The 22,658-nt window shown below is 40.2% G+C and overlaps 1 long non-coding RNA gene across 2 annotated transcripts in view; it reads left to right on the top strand.

Annotated features, from left to right (window-relative positions):
- Positions 1 to 21,526, top strand: part of LOC132025131 (uncharacterized) — a 50,095-nt gene extending 28,569 nt beyond the window's left edge. For both annotated transcript variants that reach the window (XR_009406428.1, XR_009406427.1), the window contains 4 exons: positions 12,029 to 12,188; positions 14,732 to 14,826; positions 19,436 to 19,703; positions 20,267 to 21,526. This is a non-coding gene — a long non-coding RNA (uncharacterized LOC132025131). The remainder of the gene's footprint in view (positions 1 to 12,028; positions 12,189 to 14,731; positions 14,827 to 19,435; positions 19,704 to 20,266) is intronic.
- Positions 21,527 to 22,658: the final 1,132 nt, after the last annotated feature.

Raw genomic sequence — 22,658 nt, 5'->3', positions numbered from 1 at the left:
AAACAGAAAACGACTTACGTAAAACCAAATGAGGATCCTTATTTACCAAGGAATAAAATAAATTTACATTTTGGAAATGTAAAGTACAGCGACTCCAAGTATTATGTTAAGCATTACCAAAAGAAACGTATGCAAAAAGAACTGGTAGAAACTGAGGGCAAACAGTCCTCCTTTCCGATCAGGTATGAAGCAAGTATTAAAATATGTTCTGATAGCTGGAGAACAGTTCTGATTTGACTGCAGATACTAAGTAAGGTGTGGAAGCACAGATGATACTTCTGCAGGATAAATGCTTTCGAATAATCTTTATTTGTACATAGTGATATAAACAAGAGTGTGGACTTGGAAGCCAAGACGTTACCTGAGTCTGTGTCCTCTAAGACTTTGAGGAAATTTACTTAACGTCTCTGACTCAGTTGTACAATCTAAAAAATGGGGTCATAATAATAGGAAAAAATCATTGTGAGTATCAAATACATATAGCTTTGTATGGTGAAAAGTACCTAGTAGAGTCAATAAATACTAGCTTCCCTTCTGCCTCTCCCTTTCTTTCTCTATCTGCTCCCATTTTCAATCACCTCACTTCTGCAATACCCCAGAGAAGACAGAACAGCTACTTCCTTACTAAAGAGGAACTAAAACAAAATCCCACCAGGATTGGATGAAAATAAAACTTTCTCTCACATACGATGAAATTCATCCTTTAAGACAATTGTTGCAATCCATTCATTGAGAAATAATCCATTTGCACATGGGCTGATCTGACCTGCTTGAGCTCAAGAAAAAACAAAAAATTCTTCTTTGTATCTAGTGGGCTAATCTGTGAATATATAAAAGTGAGCGTTCTAAAAGCACACTGCTCTATTTCCTTAAAATGAGTTTCACCATGTAAAATGAAATTGTCTTAAAGTTTAGTAAAAAGAGCATGCTTTTATAAAATGTTCAAGGGGCCCTTAGTTCTAAAAATTATTATGGTGTTGACTATAGTTTCTCTCTTTTTTTTTTTTTGAACAAAAATGTTTTATTAGGCAAAAAAAAAAATCCAAAAGTATATGTACATATAAATATAAATGTAAATATAAATATATAGAGAGAGAGACATACACACACACGTGTGTGTGTGTTTGTGTGTGGACTATAGTTTCTCTTAATTGACAAGTATAGACGCTGAAACGGAGTATTTGCTATTGGGATCTAGTTACTTCATTAAGAGTACAGATATAATTATAAGGAAAAGTCGTAAAAACAAAAAGGAAAAGTGGTCAAGATGTGTGTACGTGCATGGGTGCATGTGTATATGTGTGTACGTCTTCAAAAAAATTCTTCGGATTTTAATTCAGATGGAATGGAGGGGGTGGATAGGTATGCTGGATTGAAAAGCGACTGTGTTCAGCACCTACTTCAAAAGAGTAATGTCTTCATTTCCTGACACATATTTGAGAATCGTGTCCCCACATATGAAAAGGAGAACTAGAACTGTTTATATGAACTTCAAAAACAAAATGCATGTGTGCAAGTGAGTGTGCGTGCGGTATGTGAGGTGTCCGTGTGCATGTGGAGAGAGAGAGAGAGAGAAATAGTCTCCTGTTCCAGGTGTGGGCCTTTCATTTTTTCCTTTCTCCATATTTCTTGGATAATCCCATCCATCTCTGTATTAGGACTATTAGGCTAACAAATTCCTAGCTGTAACACAAACTGAATTCCATCATCTCTATTTGCTAGCCACATTTTTACCTCCAACTCCACATGCCTAAAGTAGAGCTCGTGTGTTTTCCTCCAAAGAAACTTCCTGACATTACAAAGTCAGAGACTTTGTGCTGGAAGGAAAGTTCGGTTTACAAAGCCCAACCTCCCACAAACCGCACTGTAATGTTGCCCAAGCAACTTTACACTTAGTCCTCTGTTTACATTTGCAAGGCGGAGGACCTCATTATTTCACCAGGTAACTCATTACATTAAAAAAAAAAAAAAAAAAAAGACAAGACAAGACATTACCTCACAAGAAAACCCTTTTTGTATGTATGTCTACTAGTAGTTAGGAGACAACCACACAGACGGCTGCTTGGCCTCAACTCTCAGCTCTGCTCCTGACTTACTAGATGTGATCTCAGACTTGTCACCGAGCTTCCTTGGGCTTTGACTGGTCGGCTTCTTTGTAAAATTAGGCTAATAACAGTGTCCATCTGAGAGGGTTTTTGTGAGGAAGCAATAATCTGATAGACACTAAATCTTTAGCATATTGGCTGGCCCAGAGTCAGTGCTAAGTGACTATTAATATTGTATTATTATTATGATTCTTACTAGAAGTACATCACTCGTAAAGGCATAAAGAATTGTGGTACCTATGTACCTACCATCTAGCATAAGAAACAAAGCATAGCTAATATAATCCTAAGACTTGGATTATATTAGCTATCTTTTTCTAATACTCCTTTTTTCTGCTGACCTCTCTCCCAGATTTGGTGTTCACCATTCCTATGCATTGCTTAGAAATTGTGCTAAATAAATGCATATCCATAAACTGAAGTGCAGAGTATTGGGTTACATGTTTCTTAACTGCTCATAAATGGTATCATATGTGTATACTTTCGCAACTTGCTTGTATTGCTCAGCAATATATTTGTGGGGTTTAGCACTGTGGATAAAGCCAGATCTAGATCACTCATTATCACAGTTGTATTTTATTTGATTGTATACATATATCACATTTTACTTACTCAGTTCTCTGTTGTAAGGCACTTAGGTGGATTTCAATTTTTTTTTCCTATATAAACAATGCTGCTAGTCTATTAGATCATTGGGTGGCAAAGAACCTGTCTTATACTTTTCTAAAATTTGTCTCCGTACAATGTCCACACACTGTTTCTATCTCTCCCTTGTAAAACCATATAGGATTCTCACATGTCTTATATACTCAGGTCTTCCAACTATGATTTAAAAATGAGCTCATGTTCTATTATATAAAAACTCCCATTTATTGACCCCATTTTACTTATTACCTTTTGAAATTATATAATCCATGCATGCTTGTCATAAAAATTATCCCAACAATATGAAAGGGCATGAATCTAAAAAGTAGAAATCTCTACCCTCCACCACTTGTGAGTGATTACTGCCCATTAGAGTGTGGCGAACATTTTCCCAATCATTTCTAGGCCTGCCCCCATATATTCAAACATACATGTGTTCTCATGGTCTACCATCTCAGTCTGTCTCCTCTTTTTTTTTTTTTTTTTTTTTTAAGATTTTATTTATTTATTTGACAGAAATCACAAGGAGGCAGAAAGGCAGGCAGACAGAGGTGGGGAGGCAGGCCCCCTGGCAAGCAGAGAGCCGATGCGGGGCTCAATCCCAAAACCCTGAGATCCTGACCTGAGCTGAAGGCAGAGGCTTTAACCCACTGAGCCACCCAGGCACCCCTCAGTCTGTCTCCTCTTATAAGGACCTCAGTCATATCGGATGAGGGTTCACACTGCTAATCTCATTTTAATGTAATTTAATTATCTCTTTAAAGACCCAAGTACAGTCCTATCCTGAGGTGATGAGGGTTAAGAGTTCAACATAGGGATTTTAGAGGCAATTGTTGAGTTTTAATAATGTCCATAGGCTTTAAAAAAAATTATTTATTCATTTTAGAGAGAGAGAGCACAGAGCGGAGGGGCCGAGGCAGGCAGAGAGAAAGAATCTAGAGCAGACTCCCACCACTGAGCACAGGGCTTGATCTCATGACCCTGAGATCATGACCTGAGCCAAAACCAAAAATAGGACACTTAAAGGACTGAGCCACCCAGGCACCCCTGTATACAAGCTTTACATGAGCATCCTCAGGGAGCCTATTCCTCCTTCTCCTTCTGCCTGCCAATTTCCCAGTCTCTTTGATCTCTTGTGGTCTCTCCCACTCTGTGTCAAATAAATAAATAAAATCTTAAAAAAAAAATAAAGTTTAATGAAAAAACTGTAATATTATTATTCATTCCTACAATATACCCATATATAACTATAAGCTTTTGTAACTTTTTCTAAAATGTTTGTTAATGTTATGAAAAAGATTAAAATTATTACTTTTTATTTTATACTAAAATATTTATTTTCTTTTTCTTTGTCTTCCTGTAGGTATGTTCTGACCAGTATTTTAATTCATTTCATAAGTATTGCATAAAATAATTTTGTCATATGTAGGATGATATTTAAAACAGGGCCCAAGAAAGTAAATAAATAAAAATAATAAAAGAGGATCCATTCTTCATGTCAGATATATTAGTTTTACCACCGCATCTAGTTTACCTTGTCCATTTTTCTTCTTTTATTCATTATTTTTAGAAGATGAGGAGGTGCAGAGTCCAAGCAGGCTCCACACCTAGTGTGGAACCTGACACAGGGCTCAATCTCACGAACCTGAGATCATGACCTGAGCTGGAATCAAGAGTTGGACGCTTAACCAACTGAACCACCCAGAGTCCCCTCTTGTCCACTTTTCCAAATACATTTGTTGGCTGTGTCAGTTATCAAGCCCATTTTCTCCACAGAATGATTAGAATCAGAATCTCATCTTTATGCTTAACACTATAAATAATTATGACAGTTTCATCAAACAAAAATATTTTTATAAAGAGTGTCATGGTGCTAGAAAAGTCCAATAAAAAATCTTCATGCTTATTACGCTCAGGAACCAAACATTATGCTAACTACATGCCAAGCACTAGTATAGGAGGAAAAATCCAAAGAGAGATAAATACATGTTGTCGTTATTACTACTACTACTATTACTATTATTATTATTCTCCAGGACCTTCTAATCTAGTGAGGAGATAAAATATGAGCAGATGAGAGAATAGGGTGCATTGGGGAGACTATCTGTTACAACAACCAAGGATATGGGTAGAGACAGGTTTTATCACTTCTAGCCAAGTGGGAAATCACTTACCTTCTCTATAATATGGGGATGATATTTTATTATGTGTATAGTGTAGCTGGAGCATATAGTAGGCATCCAATGACTGGTAGTTAAGCATGAAAAAGTCATAAGAAAATAAACATGGAGGGACGCCTACGTGGCTCAGTGGGTTTAAGTCTCTGCCTTCAGCTCAGGTCATGATCCCAGGGTCCTGGGATCGAGCCCCACATCAGGCTCTCTGCTCAGCGGGGAGCCTGCTTCACTCTCTCTCTCTCTCTCTCTCTCTCTGTCTGCCTCTCTGCCTACTTGTGATCTCTGTCAAATAAATTTTTTTTAAAAATGGAGAAGATAATTAAAAGTTTGGTGCAACAATAAATAATATGGCCCTGACGAAATTCCTTAAAGAAGATACATATGGTAGAAGAGTTCCAGAAGGGAAAGAACATTTTCCATTGAGAGATCTTGACAGGTTTAGGCCCAATGCTAAATTCAGAGCATGCACTGGGGAGGTGGAAAGGCATGAGGGCCTGGAGGCACCAAAAAAGCTCTGATTCAGCAAATTGCCCTGCAGGAATGGTCTTAACATCCTAGTCACACCTCCTAGCTAAAACAGCATCTTTTCAATGTTAAATGACAAAATCTGGACAGAAATGCTCAAATACTGCATACTTCCTTTATTTAAAATACACAAAAGCCAAACCTCATCCATGGTATTACAGACTGGGTAGAGTGCGTCCTTGTGAGAGAGAACCAGGGCTCGTCATGTTCGGTTTCTTGAGGAGAGTGTTGGTGACATGGATATCTTCTGTTTCTTAAAATTCATTAAGCTACATTTTTATTCGGGCACTTTTCTGTATACAGAATACTCTTCAACACAAAGTTCAAAATACGTAAAGTTTTATTTTACAATTTTTGAAAACCATAAGGAATATGGGGAAAAATTAAGAGAAACAAATCACCTATGATCCCGAAATTCCGAATAACTACTGTTAACATTTTGTAATAGCTGCCTCACTATTAATTATGCTATTTTACAGCCTCTTTTTTGTCGTTCTCACTAAGCAAATATAAGCAAGGAGTTTCCCATGTCAAGAGAATTTTTTTTTTTGAAAACCCAATATATGGATATACCATAATTTTCTTAGTAAATCCCCTATAGTTTGAAAATTAGCATATTTCTATTTTTAAATATTTAAATATTGCCACAACAAACTCTTCCATCCATAAATATATTACATCTCTCAACATCTGAGATCAATTTCTGTAAGTGAAAAAGGTTTTGATACACATTTTTCAATTTCCCTTCAAGATTTGAGCTCATCCCACTCCCATCCTCAGTAATATTGAGAATATATATTTTTTCATCTGTACATTTTGTAGTTGAACACGCTTTTTCTTTGAAATGTTGCTTTTTTTAGTCCTGAGCTTGAAACTTGTTTTACGTTATTAGCTATCTCTGCGTCTTTTCTTGGAATGCCGCTGCCTACCCTTGGCCAATTTTCTGTTTTTTGTTTTTTCTTCCTATTAGAGAATTTCACTTCTCTCAAACTTCTCGAAACTTTGCAGTTTCATGTTGTCCCAACTTAATAGCTCGTTCAGATTAAAGCCCAGACTCGACTTGCTTTATGAACTAAGTTCCTTTTCACCCACTGACCCTTTGGCATATGACCCCGTTTATGTTTCTGATTTGAGTTGTTAAACTTATTTCTGGGTTTTAAAAGCTGATAATAAGCAAACCTGCCGTGGACAAGACAGTAGCTCTTGGTGGTAGAAGCAACGGAGATTGAATATAAACTCCCCGAGTCTAAGGTCATGGAACACACCTAATTTTCGCTACCATTTCCCCACAATCACAATACTTGTCTGTCTTAAATGATAATTAAAATTGGTGACCCCAGTGTCGTAGCATCATAGTTTTAATAGATTGAGCTCTGTCTAGTTTGGGTAGAGCATCTGGCGTATAGATGAACTTGCTATTTCTATTTTTCTAAAGCCTGTAAAAACAAACCAACATACTTTATATTTCTCCCTTTGCAGTAATGTCCATTAGGGGGTGAAAAAAAAACAAACCACAGCGTATTTTCAACCAAGCACAGATTGCCTGCTGTTTCCTCTTGTCAGGGTTTGCTCTCCCTCTATCACAGTTGTGAGAAGGCTGTGTGTGATCTGTATTTTTGTCCTATCTCCCTGAAAGATGACTTCCACATTCTGCAGTGTGGGAGGACAGTCACTGACGAAGTCCATGCTGAGAACGGCTCAGCCATGCGGGGCAGCGGAGGGGGCCGGTATCTTTCTGTTTTAGTCTCCATTTTTACCGTGCCCTGTGGCAAGCCTTAGTTCTTTTCCTCTGTTGGTCCTGAACCCCTTACCTTTTTCCTTTTTTCTTTCGGATGCCTCTATTGTTTTTCTCAGCTGTGACTTGGGGTGGGCTTGGGGAGCGATGTTGAAGGATCATAGAGCTTTTGAGGGAACGTGAATTGCGGATGGCACTGAGTCCCGTCTGTTTTCTCATCGGAAAGCAGCATTTCAGAGAGTTGAACTGGCACCGAGTCTCGGCAAAGACATGCCGAGTTCAGGAATATTCCCAGTTCCCAGGCCCTGGCTCTGCAGAAGTGGGGTTTTCTGAAGAGGGGGCACTTGGAGAGGGAGGGGAGGAGAGGGGCACTTGCAGAAGCAGATGCTCCTGGCTTCAGAAGGAAAGCTGCTCTAATCAGAGTTCAGCAGTCTTGCAGACAATCCACAGCTTTGGAGAGAGACAAACAAAACACAGTCTCTTAGTCCGGCGCATAAATGTAAGAGGCTGGTCTTAAGTGTGTGTGTGCAGGATTCTAGTGGACTAAAAATGTTAGGCAGAGTTAAAGTGAGGCATTGTTTAGGTTTTAATGAAGGCCACCAATTTTTAACAACAGAAGTTCTGTTGCTGAAAAACCCCCTTCCCCCCCCCCCCCCCCCCCCAACACTCGGTTCCTCTGCCCCTGCACCTGCTTTCATTTTTGGCTTCTTGGCACTGATGTTCACAGAGACATCAGCTGGCAGTGGCAAACCGCTAAAAGCTCCCCTGCAACACAGCTCGGCAACTGCCAGCCATTTATCCACTGGTGCGTGCCGGCTGAATGTAAGGTCTCCCTTTCTCCCTCTGACCCCAATCCCCTCAGCCCCCCAGTTTTGCTTCCAAATGACGGTACACGTTCCAAGCCAAGCAGTGGTCTGGCCCTTTGAGTCTCCATTAAGTGTGGCCGCATCTTTATGCTGCATCTATTTGCTGCGATTATCATATTTTGATCCAAAGGGCGTTGCAGAAAATTTAGACGACAATACTATTTCTTCTATTCAATAAAGAGCTGCGGGCCCACAGGCTCATTCCTTTCTCCTCAGCAGATGGTGGGATCGTTTCTTGAGGTCTCTTTGACTCGAAACAGCCTTTTTGTTTTTGTTGCTTCCTGAGAGCCAGTTGCCCCAAATTCATGGAATAAAGACATCCACTTTTCAGTTCCAGCTAAGCCCCAATAGATAAATACTGACTTAGAGTTGGGCTGACGGACAAGCTAGAAAGGCAAAGGGGCTGCTGGAAGTTAAGTATTCAGCACAAGGCTTTGCAGTTTCAAAAACGATGGCTTTAAGTTCCCCATTCAGCACAGCAATTCAGGCTGTATACTGAGAAAGTGTGAGAAATCTGTGAGAAATTCGACATATATTTATTTTTCTTGGAAATTAGAGAATATCTTCACAGTGTACACTCTGAAGGGCTTTTGTTTTGTTTTGTTGTGTTTTTAATGATCTAAACCATCTGGGGAGTTGATAAAGAATGTGATTTTCACAAGCTGAGCTAGCAAAGCCTATTGCTAAATCCCAAACCTTTATCCAGCCTACAGATAAAACCAGGGTGGGAGAGCTTCCCTTCCAGCTCCAAAATACTAGAATCCCACGTATGCCAAATGCTTCAGTCTCTGGGTGGTAAGAAAAATAGAGAACTGACTAAGGGAGCCTGGTCCAAACATTCAGAAATGTATGGTAGTGTTTTTTTGTTTTTCGTTTTGTTTTTTTTGTTTTGTTTTGTTTTGTTTCCCCTGAAGACTGGTGGAGGTCATAGATTTCCAGAAAATCTGTCTGAAAACTGAGCCATTGTCATACTTTATCTAATGCCTTCTTGGTCTTTTTTGCTTTAGGGACGAGAACTAGCACTTGCAAGAATGTTTTAACCACCTATCTTTCAAACCTAGAGTCTGCCTAAAATCTGTCTTACCAGACAGAGCCCGGAGAAGGCATTACAGGGGCTGCTGACTCTGGTGGTCAACTGACAACAATTGTGATCTTATATCAGTAGGGGTGTGTACATGCGGTTTGTGACATCTGACCAGTGAGGAGCATCAAGGCTTGCTACATGAGCATTTAATTCAGCAATGTGGTCAAGACAGAGAAATCAGAGGGGCGTCTGGTGGCTCCGTTGGTTAAGCATCCAACTCTTGATTTTGGCTCAGGTCATGCTCTCAGAGTCATGACATTGAGCCCCGTGTTGTGTTCCCTGCTCAATGGAGAGTCGGCTTCCTTCTTCTCCTTCTCCCTTTTCCCCTCCCCCTGCCCTCTTTCTCTCTCTCAAATAAATGAATAAATAAATCTTAAAAAAAAAAAAAAAGTAAGATAGAGAATCAGAAAATGTCCTTCTCAGTAAAGGACCATACACTGAAGATACAATCGTGTCATGGCCTTCAACTTAACCCTCTCCCCACTTCCCGTTCTCTGGTTATGTGCCACAGGGGTACATGAGGTCAAACTGGAAAGTTCTCTGTTTGTGTTCAAGTACATGCATGCTCTAAGTTCTCATCTGCTCATAGTGTGTGCAAATGTCTCTCACCAGAGTCTGACAGTATTTCCAAGCCTTGGTTGTCGGTCACTACTCCCTATGAAACCTACATGCTAAGCAATCAGTCGATCAATGTTTCATGTCTAACACGTGCTGCTAGCCCATACTTTACTCAAAAACAACAGATTATGTCAGAAGTATCTTTTACTACTTCTGTTTAAGATGGTTTTAGAATTAAGAATCTGGTTAAATGTTCCAGTATATCAAACTTCTGCTGAATGGAGCTCCCACCCGGGAGATGAGGGAATAGTTTCATGGAACAAATCAGACAGGTGAGGCTTCAGGCCCTGCTGCCAGCCATTCACAGGAAATCATCAGGTAATAAAGCTTGATGAATGAGGACAATTTTTAACAGTAATACCTACTTCCGCAGTTATCTTCTTTCACACAGCCGGAAGGCTACATCATCTCTTCAGCCCCTCCCTCGCCCTGACTAAGATGTGCTTCCAAATTAGAAGCAACCATGAAGTAGGGGGAGAAGGAGTTGACCAGAGGACAGCAAATAAGAGCCCCCACACCTAAGAGCACCTTCCAACACTCCCTCCAAGTCCTCGAGCTCCTTGGAAACTCAGCTTCCCTCTCTGCAAAATGGGAATGACCTTCTATCCACCCTTGGCAACTCACAGGCTTGCTGTAAGACACAAATGAAATAATATTCATAAACTTCAGATCAGTACACAAACGTTCATCATTGCAACCATCATTTGTGTTAGAATGCTTCGTGAACCACAAAGGCTACAGGGCTGTGAGTGAGAATAATTACCATTTGCATTACAGTAGTTATGTCAGTGCCTCCCCAAACCTGGGCTTCCTCCGCTCTTCCTACTTCAGAGAATGCACCATCCAAAGAGTCGCACGAGCTCTGACACCTCCCGATCCATTCCCCATACTCATTGTATCCCAAATCTCATTGACTGCCATTTCTTCAAGTCAAAGGATTTAGAGCAGCATATCGTATTCTGTCCTGAGTTTTCAATGGTTTCTAGCTTCATTTTGTTGAATGCTTGAGTAAAAGTAATGTACACATACTGATTTATAGGTGTATACTTTTACTCCATTTTATTTCAAAAGAGGAAGGTTATATGATACATAAGTACAACAAATTGCATATGTCAGAAGCAGACAGGAAATGCAAAGGTAAAAAATGCTAGGTACCTACATTGGAGCCAAGGGTAAGACTAATACAAGAATAATTGCCATTGAATCCTTACCATGGCTGGGTCCAAATATAACTGGAAAGACACAAAATATAGTGTTCATGGAATGAAAGCAAAAGTATTGTCTAAAAAATCACATATATTCTGGATATACTTCTAGAAAGAAATTTCTGGAAAAAATCTTTTTAAAAGGATACTATGAAATGTAGTGAATAATGCTACCAATGATCACTTTACAAAGATAGGGAACAATTTCACATGGCTGTCACTTTAAGGGCTGTGCTTACTTGGTGTTGGAGATACTAAAATAGGTAAGACAGGCCTTGTTCTCAAAGAATCACTGCGACAGATAAATCTACTCTATACAGATCAGTGCCATTCACTAAGATAGATTTAATTAGAGAAGGAGGATGCATAGTGCATTGGAATGCAGTAAAGGAAGTAATCAGTTCTACTCAGTAGGCCAGGGAAGGCTTCTTGGAAGTGATAGCATCTGATCTCCTGTGTTTTTTCAACAAATACTTATCAGTTGCCCTGTGGTCTGTGAAGTGGCAGGAGCTGGCATTACAATGCTGAGGAGAACAAAGCCTTTGTCCTTGCAAGTAGATAAGGCTTTGAACAGTATTTCAGTGAGAAACATTCTCACCTGCTCCTGAGCCACTGCGCACACCCCTACCCCAACCTCGGCTGTGCTAAGCCTTTAATAACTCAGATCCCTCGCTTGCCCCTGCTTTCTGAAAAGGAACATGAAACAAAATCAGGAACTTCATGAGAAGCTCTAGCCACTGTGCAAAGCTGCCAGAAACCTTGGGAAAGGAAGTAGATAAGAAATAGATTTCTAGGAATCCTTGGGGAAGCCTCAACTCTGGACAGATGGAGCTGAAACCCGACTAGGATAGAACAAGGACCTCAGTGTTTGGCATCTAGGAAGGCCAGTAAATATTACTGAACTCTAATTGAAATAACAGGCTGGGAACTAGACTTGAAAGTCATCATCTTCTTTTTCTTCTCCATCTCCTCCTCCCCCTCCCCCTCCCTCCACCCCCCCTTCCCCCTCCACCTCCTCCTCCTTCCCTTCTTCTTGTCTTTTTTTGGTTTTTGTTTTTTGTTTTACAGGAAAGGAAAGAATATGCAGCCTGTTTCTCTTATTTCTGAAAAACTGAGATGAGCCAAGTTAATTCAATGTCAGCAGAAGATACCCTGATTTTTCTAGGAATCAAGCTCGTGAAGTAGTTTACATTGGGAGCAGCATGGGAGGCCAAAAGAGCCGACATTAGTAAGAAGGAATCTTTTGTTTCTGCCCAAATAAATAATGCTCTGATATAACTTCTTTAATGATACCATGTATAATTATTTACTAGATGTAAGAGCAATACTCCTCAGTCAGTATTCCACAGAGGGTAATAGCCCATGCTATTTGCGAGAAATTGTTTGGGACTGAGGAGGAAGCTCAGAAATATTCCACAGAGACTCCATTAGCATGATGCCTAAAGAATTAGGGACACAAGATCCATTCCTGAGACAGTGAAACTACATATTAAGATATGCCAGAGCCTATGGTAAGTGTTAAATATACAGTATAGACAATAACTCGTGGACAAAATGAAAGGTAGCCATGAACAGAGCAGGAGTGATCAGCGAAGATATTACAAAAATCGGGACCTGAAGAATGGGGAGAGTCTAGATGGATCAGGCAGGAACACTCTAGGTCAAAAGAAGAAAGCTTACAAAGCTAAGGAAAAGTGATTTTTAAAAACTAACATGTTTTCAAATCAGAGAACCAGAAAATTAACTGTTAACACAATTGCCAGAAGACATCTCTTGCTACACACACACGCACTAGAAAGAATGTCCTTGGGAAGTGTGACACATTTGAGAAAGTGAATCGAAAAAAAAAATTCATCCTTATAAAGCAACATCAACTTGTACACATTTCTTCAATGTCACAAATATTACAGATTAACTGGAGTGGGGAAGGGGGAAGAAAATAACATTTCCCAAAATGTCAGAGCTGGTGAGTTAATTCTAGGTAGATACAGTATAAAACAGTGATTCTCTGGGAGCTGAATCTGAACAAACCATATTACTTTCTTAACTCCAAAGCTGTTAGTGGTGCTATATAGCAGACTAAATCAAAATTTTGGTTACAAATAAAATCTGGTTGTGTGTCAGTTCTACCTCAATAAAACTGAAAAAAAAAAAAAAAAGAAAGAAAAGAAACATAAAAAGTTAGCACCTGTCTCCAGATGTTTGCTTTAAACATAAACTAGAGTATGTGTATGTTCTCTGAAATAAACTGGCATTTCCATTTATTCTAAGCCCAGATGAAAATTCCACCACAACTTTTAAAGCATAAAATGTTATTAATGTGTATGTATTAATCTTCAGAGAAGTTAAGTAACTTGTTCAAGGTCACTGTCAAGTCTGTGGTTTCAGAGTCCTGAGTTTTAAGTGATAAGAGCTTCCCACCTAAAGTTGTGTGGTGCTCCAGATCCCTGGAGAACTTTAGTATTCAGATACCAGAACCAGCCCTGACCCACTAAATCAGGATCACCAGCATTGAGCTCAGGCATGTAGAGGTTTAAAAAGAAAAAAAAAAAAAAAAGCTAAAAACTATTTGGTGATTTTGATGGATATGATGGATATCCCTGGTTAAGAGGCTGCCTACAAAAACTTTTTATTATATAGAAAGAATTATAATAATTGTTATTATACACTAGAACCCAAGTTGGTCTCTCAAGTGTAGCAAGAGGAGATGGAAAAATATTAATCTTTGTATTTTTCTTACTTACCCTCCCTTCCCAACCTTCCTTGAATTAGTCAGAACTATTTATTTTGCCTGAAGGAGAACTTGGATTATAACAGTAGGGACATAGAGGAAAAGACGCCAGTCATGTTCACTTTTTGGTTTCTCAGCAAGGCTCTAGAGAATCCCAAGGAAAGGTCTGGAGGGGAGCAGAACATTGATTGGAAAGGGTTGGAAAGAGAAGACAGGGATTGCTGTCCTTCTTGGCCTATTTACACAATTTGCAGGTAAGGGGGGGAGGGGAGAGAGAGACACACACATATTGGAACACCTCCTGCTAACATGGAGCCGAGTGGTCTAGAACACTGAGAAAAATGGTGGTAAGTGCATTCAGCATGTGGAGTTAGAAGAAGTTAGCTCTGCCTGGTGACATTGGAGAAGAGACCTGGAGAAGTTAGCGTTGGAGTGGAGTGTTAATGATGGCTATGATTCTCTGTAGATGGGTGTGTGGGAACAAGCCAACTCAAGAGGAGATTACTATCTATCTAGTACCACACTGAAAGATGTGGTAACATTGTTACAGAGACTGCTGGTGAGCTCTGCCCACATTAACTTAGCAACCTCAGAGCTTGGCAATAATTGGCGGGCCATGTTCACCAGGAATGTCCCTAACTAGGATACCTTCAGTGGCTCCTAGTTTTCCTCTGACACTCGCTTCTTCACGCCTCTTGCCCACTCTCCCTGATTTGACATTCTCAAGTTGCTGTGGTCTCAGACCTCCTCTCTGCTTCTAGTCATCCATCCCTAAACCGAAAATATGTGCTTCTGTTAAAGTGTTCAGTACATCCTCACTGTGGGAGTATAGAGATGATGTTCCAATCTTTGTGGTCCAGACTTTCAGTGACTCATTAGTAACTGATGGGGGAAAATTTCAGACCTGCTTGAACCATCAAGAAATAGTTTGTAAAAGTTAAAAGCGACCTTAAAGATAGTCTGTTGTTCTGTTTTTATAAACTATCGCTCTCAAGACCCAAAGAGCCTAGATAATTTGTCTAAATCTGGACGTTTTTAAGGGTTAGGAGTGAAACTTGAACCTGGATCTGAGTCAAGCCACCTTCCTCTGCCACCTGCCAAGGGAATGCGGAGAGTGTTCACCAATCATACCCAGGTAAGAGTCAGTAGGTTGTCACCTTTCTTATGTTCTTTATCTATCTGAAGGCTAACCCTCAATCTGGACTTGGTGTGGAATTTCCACTAATTTACTCTTCCAAATTAAGGAACCAAATTCCATACACTAACTCTATACTAACTACTGAACAACAATTTATCTTCCTTGGCTCATAATATACTACACATGGGAGTGACTAAGGAACTGGATAGGCTCAAATTTAATGAGGCTAAATTATAATTAGTAATAAGGGTCTTATCCAATGTCACTTTGAAAATTGTTGACAAAATGAAGAATCATCTCATTTCCATTTTAATGCACTTAGTAAGGAGCCTGAATATGCCAAAGAACTAATGAAATTTGCAGAAGATCTATTTTTAGAAAGCATAGCTATACAGTTGTGATTCAAAAATAATAAATGATTTGGAAGAATCTACTTAAAATTTTGAGTAACTTATATCACAGATTAATATATTTACAGGTAGAGAACTTTAAATATATTAATACAAAAAGTTGTATCTGGGAAAAAGAAGAGAAAATAGAACTGATTTTTGCTTCGTTTACAATGTATTGTTGCAAAAAAGGATATACCATACAATTTGGAACTCGTGCAGAAAGATCAGTATTGGGAGCTAAGACTGGATTTTCAGAAAAATGTAGAGAAAAAGAATCATTCAAAATAAGGGCAATAGAGTGATTGAATCATTTGGTGACTAAGGTACCTGAAAGCCAATATGAATATGATGATCAAAGGTTTGGTTAGGTAGAGACTAAAGTAATAAATGATTAACAGTTGGGGTAAACAGAAAGAGAAATGCACAATGACATAAATAAAAAGAGAAGCTTGAGAGGAATTCCTGCGGCAGTTACAATGAAAAAATTTCGGAGGCTTATACGAAGACATGTTTCCAAAAATGAATTGGAATCCTAAAATTTCCAGAAAGAAAACCTAACATGATGATAGTGATTTTTATGTTTATTTAAAAAATGAGTTCACAGACCAGTAAGTGGTTATAAATATCTGCAAATTGGGTATGAAGGTTGGTACACTTAAAATGAGCCCTTTCCATCTTTTTTATTCTGTCAAAGAACATTAGTAGTAAGAAATCCCTAGAATATGCCTTCTCTTATTCTTCATGGTAGTTGAAGAATACTAATCCAACAAAAAATCTAACCTGAAATAGGGTCTTTGGATAATATTTATGAGGAACTGTATCATATTCGTCCAATTTTAATACCTTGCTTGTGAATACTGTCTTCAGACCACAGCCCCCATTCTGGCACCATGTTGGAAAAGCCAAGTTCTGGCTTTCCTCATGCCAAGGCAGGTGTCTGAGGGTCCAAGGGTTATTCTTATCTGTAGCCCATACCTCCCCTTCTAGAACATAGTCCAGTACCCAAGACTCCAGAATTTTCTTCCCAGAGTTCCCTGAGACCACTTTTAGACCTGTGCTGCCATCTTCTCTGGGTCTTTCTCTCCAGAAGATGGAATGTGCCACCAGTACCTGGCCGTCAGAAGCCAAGGGGAGTCTGGCTGCAGTGTGTATGTGGGAGAAAAGCAGTGTACAGAGCTTGTGATTAAAGGCAAGAGTGTCTTCTGGTGCCTGAGACCCCCATGGGGTAGGAAGGAACCCTGAATGGTCTGGGAGCTCATGTCCCTTATTTGAAAGCTGCCATGTTCCTTGCAGAGCTCTGAGGAATCTTACACTCCCTATACCGTGCATCTGGTCTTCCAGTCAGCATAGGGACTCTATTTTCAAGACTGGAAGATAGAAGAGATTTAATGTAAATATTATTAGTGTGATTTACATATTTGAAATATTTAGACATGTGATAAGTGGTCTTGCCTTTGGCTGGCAAATTTCTAGAGGCAAGCTTGTTGCTTTCCCGCTTCTGGGCTATTTGAAGTATCTGGGAGCAGACTATACCCTATTTCTCCAGTACTTTTTATCATACCTGACAAGATGCCTCATACAGGCCTGAGGCTTCAAACTGAATGGAAAGAAAATGCAGAGATTCATAACCTGAAGATAGGAGAAGGTGAAGCATGTATTTTCAGCAGTTAGACTTTTCATCTTCTTCCCCATTTCCCTGACTTTCCCACCACAGAGAAGAATATTCAGGAGTTTTATTTCACCCTCAGAACCTGAGGCTCCTGATGAACAGGGTCACCACAGCTGTTCCCGTATTTTGCCATCTTTCAGCCTTTGCTCCGTATACCGTCCAGGTCCCTGGAAACTTCGCTTAGCATCTGATTAGCATTTTAAGGACTAGGCAGTTTGAATTCCCCTTAGCTGTTTCTGTCCTTTCTCAAGGAAATCAACAAAGGCTTGAGAACCTTATCTTCATATTTTTGGACATCAAGTATTTCAGAAGAAATTCGCTGCTTCTTTTATTGAGGTTTTAAAGGACTGTTGGTAATATTCTGTCAATGCACAGTTTGTAACCACACTAAGGAAAGTGGCTCCTTATGATCTACTGAGTCCCTCTATCCATCCTTCCTACCTACCTACCAGCCTGCCTGCCTTTCTTTCAGCACAAATAATAATCATTTAAATTCAATTGCCATTATTTTGAACAGAAGCACACTTAATTCTCTTTCCCTTACAGGGCACACATAATATGGACATCATATTATATTGTATAAATTACACAATTCCAAAAAAAGTGTGTTTCTTCATCATAAACTCATCCTGGAAAACAATGGTATTTTCTTCTGTCTGTTACTATTTATGTATGACAGTATGACTCAGAAAACGGTCAACTTGGGCTAGGGTCACGAGGACAGTAATAATTATGAGCAAATTAAGGAACCAGGAGCATACTTCTATTTTTTGTTATTGTCAGTCATAATCCCACGTTTATGAAACTAATAAGACTTTTTTGTTTTTTATGGTAGTTCTGACTGGAGGTCAGAGATGACATTTTTAAAATTCCTTTGCAGGTAGTTACATTCCTACAAGATTTACGCAAGCTAAGAAATCTTTGCTCTTGCTGTCCCAAAGACCTCCAATTCACAGATTTCCCATGAATCCAGCCATAGGTATGGGCAAATTCTGGAAGTTCTCTGAGCTTCCGTTTCCATGTCTGCAAATAGAATAGTTTTGCCTATTTTACAGGTTTTTGTAGGCCTTAGAGTTGTTAGTTAAGGTGCCGGCACGTTCTGGGTAAACAGTAAGTGTGATTTCCTTTCCCTTGCTGTTTCTCTTCTCCTCCGCAGTTTATTCTCCATTAGACATCAACCTGCGTTTGACGTTAACCCTGAAGTTGAAGAGTCAAGCTTCAGTTATCAAATCTATTTCTTCTTTCTGAATTTATCCGCTTGCTGCGGGTTTGACTATTTGGTATTAGGGATGATAGAGAAGCGGTTTTTCTCCAGGCATATTATTTATCATTTTTTTTTCTCCTTTGGTTAGAAAAAACAAAAACAAAAACAAAAAAATTCAAAACAAAAACAAGTCAACATTGATTATTTCTTACAGAAGATGGGAATAGCAATTAGAATCCTGACTTTCAGTGGCATGGAAGGCCAGTCCTCACTCTGTGGCAGAACTGGGTAGAAGATGATCTGGATATCACAACCAGGAGCGCACTTGTCTAAAGCAATCCCTCCTATCAGACAATGATTCACCAGGTGTCTACTCCAAAGTTAATCTGGCAGAACACAGAGAAAGAAACACTATCACCTGTATTTTCTCTTAGAATCCATCCATAAATGATAACATTCAGATGCAACCCTCCCCCCCAACAAAGCACTAAAACACCATGATGGTCACTTCCCAAATCAGTTTTAAAGAGTAAAGGGAAATGCCAAGTTTCTTGAAAGCCTCTGGTATTTCCCTGAGTGAGAGTTTACTGCTATCTGACTTCCTCAGTAACACCAAAATGTTCTGTCAAAAGACTTTCCTATTGTAAGTTCATCTAGAAAATAGCTTCTTGGAATGGATCCTGTTTCTTTTGTGAAAATTCCTCATCCTTTTAACATGAAATTATGGGCATCACACAGGTCTAATCTTAATCGTAAACATGAATGATTTTATTTTGTATTGAATGCACATAAAAAATGAGAGGAGAATGTTGTTTCTGGGTTTTCATGCATGACATTCTGGTTACCTTAGTTTAACATTATATTTATTTACTACTCCTGGAGTAGAAGAGTAAGACCGATCATTTGTATCTCTCCACTTCTATACAAGCTGTCCAAAGGAGGGAGCGGGACCTCCTGTTCTGTATCTTTCGTACACTTACTATTTTTTTGAAAATGGAACCACAACTTTCTCCTTTATAGTGGTCATTTCCATATGTCTCACAGATTGGATGGCTAATTTGTCTGCATTGATGTCCCTAACAAAGTAGTGCTAAGTCTTTCTGTAGCAACAAGGGAATACATTTAAATTGGTCCTTCTTAATGAAGGACCAGAGTAAGTAATTTAACTCTTTGTCCCCGGCTTTACCAGGTTGAAAGAATCATAATACTCTGAATCCCAAACTGACCAGACCCAAATAAGCCTAGCTTTTCCTCGAGTTTCTTATCATAGCTATTTCTGGAATGTTTCTCCAGAAATTCAAATTTATTCTTCCAATTCATTTGTGTTGCTTCTACCCACAGGTCTTGTGGGAATACTCTGGAACATGATTATTGTGCTTATGATTCAGCCTTCGCAGTCTTCATGTATTGGTCAGTGATAGACAATGGAAATGTTTTTCTGGACAAACTCCACCACTTCTGGACAAGGGTTTCCACCAAGGCACATTTTCAGAACTCCATACTCAGGTATCAGTGTAATTCCCAAAGAATGGGCTCTTCAGTCTTGAATAAGATCACATACGGGGCCTCAACGTTATAATCCACATTGGAATTCATACACTGGAATGAGGTGAGCATATGTTCCCACTTCCTTCTGCTGTCTGTGTACAAAGTTATAGCAAGAATAACATATACAACTCCTAAAAATAAAGAATAAGTCTCAGAGACAGTAATAATCAAAATCTGTATTTAGGAAAGAAATCATTCTCAGAAGGAGATTTGGGATTGTACCGTCAACCCCTTACCTGCTGACTTCTTAAGCTTGAAGCAGTGGAAGACACTTGAACCTCTGTAGACCCACCCTCCCCTTTGAAAGAGAACTGGCAGGGAGTTCTGGCTGTCACTTCTACATATGGTGCCCAGTCGACAAAATATGTTTCAATGCACTGCTTGCTTCCCTTTGATAAAGGCATTTTGGCACAAGACTCTATAGAAAATGGGCACCAAATAGGCCTTCGAAATCCATGACCATCAAGACACACAAATTCTACTCTTTCTAAATGTAATGTGCTTAGTCATTTATTTGTCCAAGGGTCACACATTATAAGATGAGATGAATATATCCTGTAACTGCACAAATATGGACTGTCCTTTTACATTCAAGGTTCTTATTTGATTTTTTTTTTTTAACAGAATCAAGAAATTCTATTCCCATGAACAGGTTGGAGACTTTCCTCAGTTGGACGACTTTGTTGCTTGCTTGTTCTCGGTTATGAGATGTCACTGTAAGATGAACTGAAAAGAATGGCACTGAAACTGAAATTCTCTCAGAGATGAGTGAGCATTCTCACCTATTCAACATGTTACACTTAGAAGAGGACGGATCTAGTGCAGAGGTTGGCAAACTGGCACACAGACCTAGTGAACCTTCTGCCTGTTTTTGTAAATTACATTTTATTTTAGCCATGCCCTTGACTTGCATGTTGTCTGGGGCTGTTTCCAGGTCATAACAGCAGAGTTACGTTGCTGCTACGCAGACTGTAGGGATCACAATGCTTAAAATATTTAGCCCTTTATAGAGAGAGCTTGCCAATCCCCGATCTAGTGTACCGCTATCTTTTTTGTGAAACTGTTTCTTGAACTTTCTATTAAAGGTGGAGACACGTAAACAGGATTTTTTAAAAAATGCTGTACTCCAAGATTAGGTCATCTTGTGAGATTCTTTCCCTGAGAGTCAATATGAAGATATGTAAAGACCTCAAGAACAACCGTGCAGTGTTGTTTGTGTATGTGCTGATGGGATGGACAGGAAGTTATCTCATCTCGGTCTGTTGTGACACCGACTGTGTCATCCCAAGGAAATGTTCTGGGGTTCAGTTATGTTAAAAATGGAAGACATGAGGTCTACTGCCTGCTAATCACATTGCTTGGAAAAGAGGGAAAAATTTTTTTAAGAATATTTCTCTCTAATCATCTTTCCTTTTAAGTGCATTGCTTGAGAGACATTAAAATAGCTAAAGCGGCCTGGAAAATCTAGTTTAACAAATAAACCAACTCAGCATGCTCTGAGTTCAAAAGGTCTATTGCTTATTCACTATCAATCGCTTTCTACATATTTTATTTAACCTTCTGTAAATATTGTCGTTGTGGAGTGCTTCGCAATGGCTGTTGTGTGGGGACATTCTGCTAGTGGAAACAGGGACAACAACGCAGAAGGCAATCCCAGGATGAGAAGAGGAGGAGGCAGACGGAGGGACCGAGGGGCCAACTGAGGGCAGAGTCCGGGGCTTCAGAGAGGGAAGCGAGGCCCGGAGCCTGCACAGAGCTGACTTCTTCATTAGCACAACCTGGAGCCATGCCAGAGCATTCCACAAGTTCAGGAGCTCATGGGGTTTCCTCCCCTCTCCCCCTTCTCCTCTCTGCAAACTCAAAAAGAAGAGACATAATGGTGTTTCCCCCACATTAGCATGCACTCCTCTTCGTTGGAAATTCAGTCTGCAGAAAAATGACAAGTTGCTTTTAGTTCTGGAGAGTCACAGACCAACTTTCCGGTTAAGCCTCTCTTACTTAGTAAGAGTTAAAGCTTTAAAGCTCTCCCTGTGTTCAGGACTCCTTCCTCCACAGTGTGTGCAGTTGGTGGCTCTAGGTTGTGGGTGACTGCCCCCACCCTTCCTGTCCCACCTGAGCGGCCCTACCGGCTACCTGGACAAAGTATCTGGGCTATGACTCCTGTCTTGTGCGTTCCTATCTCCTTTTATTAAAGAGCAACACTGCCCTAACTGCAACTGGGAATATGTTCTCTTCCTTTTCTGCCTCCTTGTTTCCCTCTTCCTACCTCCCTTCCCCCCTTCTCTTTCACTCTTTTTGTTGTTGTGGTGGTGGTGGTTGTAGTGTTTCCCACAGCAAAAAACTGCCCCAGGACAGCCCAAGCCCACGTTGGCGGCTGGCGTTGGTGGTGCAGGTGTGCAGAGCCCTCCTCCGCGTGGTCGCCACAGCAACCCGCCGCTCTAATCTGCTGAATATGAAAGGGAGACACAGAAAGAGAAAAGCCATCCACCCCCTTCTGCTCCATCCCGGAGTCCAAAAGAAGGATACCGGCTCCAAGCATTCCTGATCATCCCCAGCCATCGCCCAGGCAACAGTCACAGGGAGCTGGCGGCTCTGGCTGGAGCCAGTCCCCTCCCAAGTTCCGACCGCCTCCCTCCCCTCCTCCCCTTCTCCCATTCTGGGCCTCCCGAAGCCCTGCAGGAACCCACATCCCACTCTGGCCTCCCTGCCCTACCCCCCCACCGCGCCCCACCCCTCACAGCCAGCCCGGGAGTCACCGACTCACGACTCACGTAGGGCATAATTCCATTAAGTTCTTCTAATGACTTTCCAACAACACACACACACACACACACACACACACACACACACACACACACGTGTGTGTGTGTGTGTGTGTGTATGTGTGTACGTATGTGTATATACTCCTGTGGATTTGTGCCTGTGTGTAGGAGACTTGCATCTCTAGTCACCTTTCAGATGGGCTGTGTTTATGTTCTAGAAAGATCGAAGTGGGCAGAGCTGATAGTTTGAAAAA

This window comes from Mustela nigripes, chromosome 9, assembly GCF_022355385.1.
Source record: "Mustela nigripes isolate SB6536 chromosome 9, MUSNIG.SB6536, whole genome shotgun sequence".
NCBI classification, from domain to species: domain Eukaryota; kingdom Metazoa; phylum Chordata; class Mammalia; order Carnivora; family Mustelidae; genus Mustela; species Mustela nigripes.
Note: the sequence above shows the minus strand (reverse complement) of the source record. Positions and strands in the feature narration are given on the sequence as shown.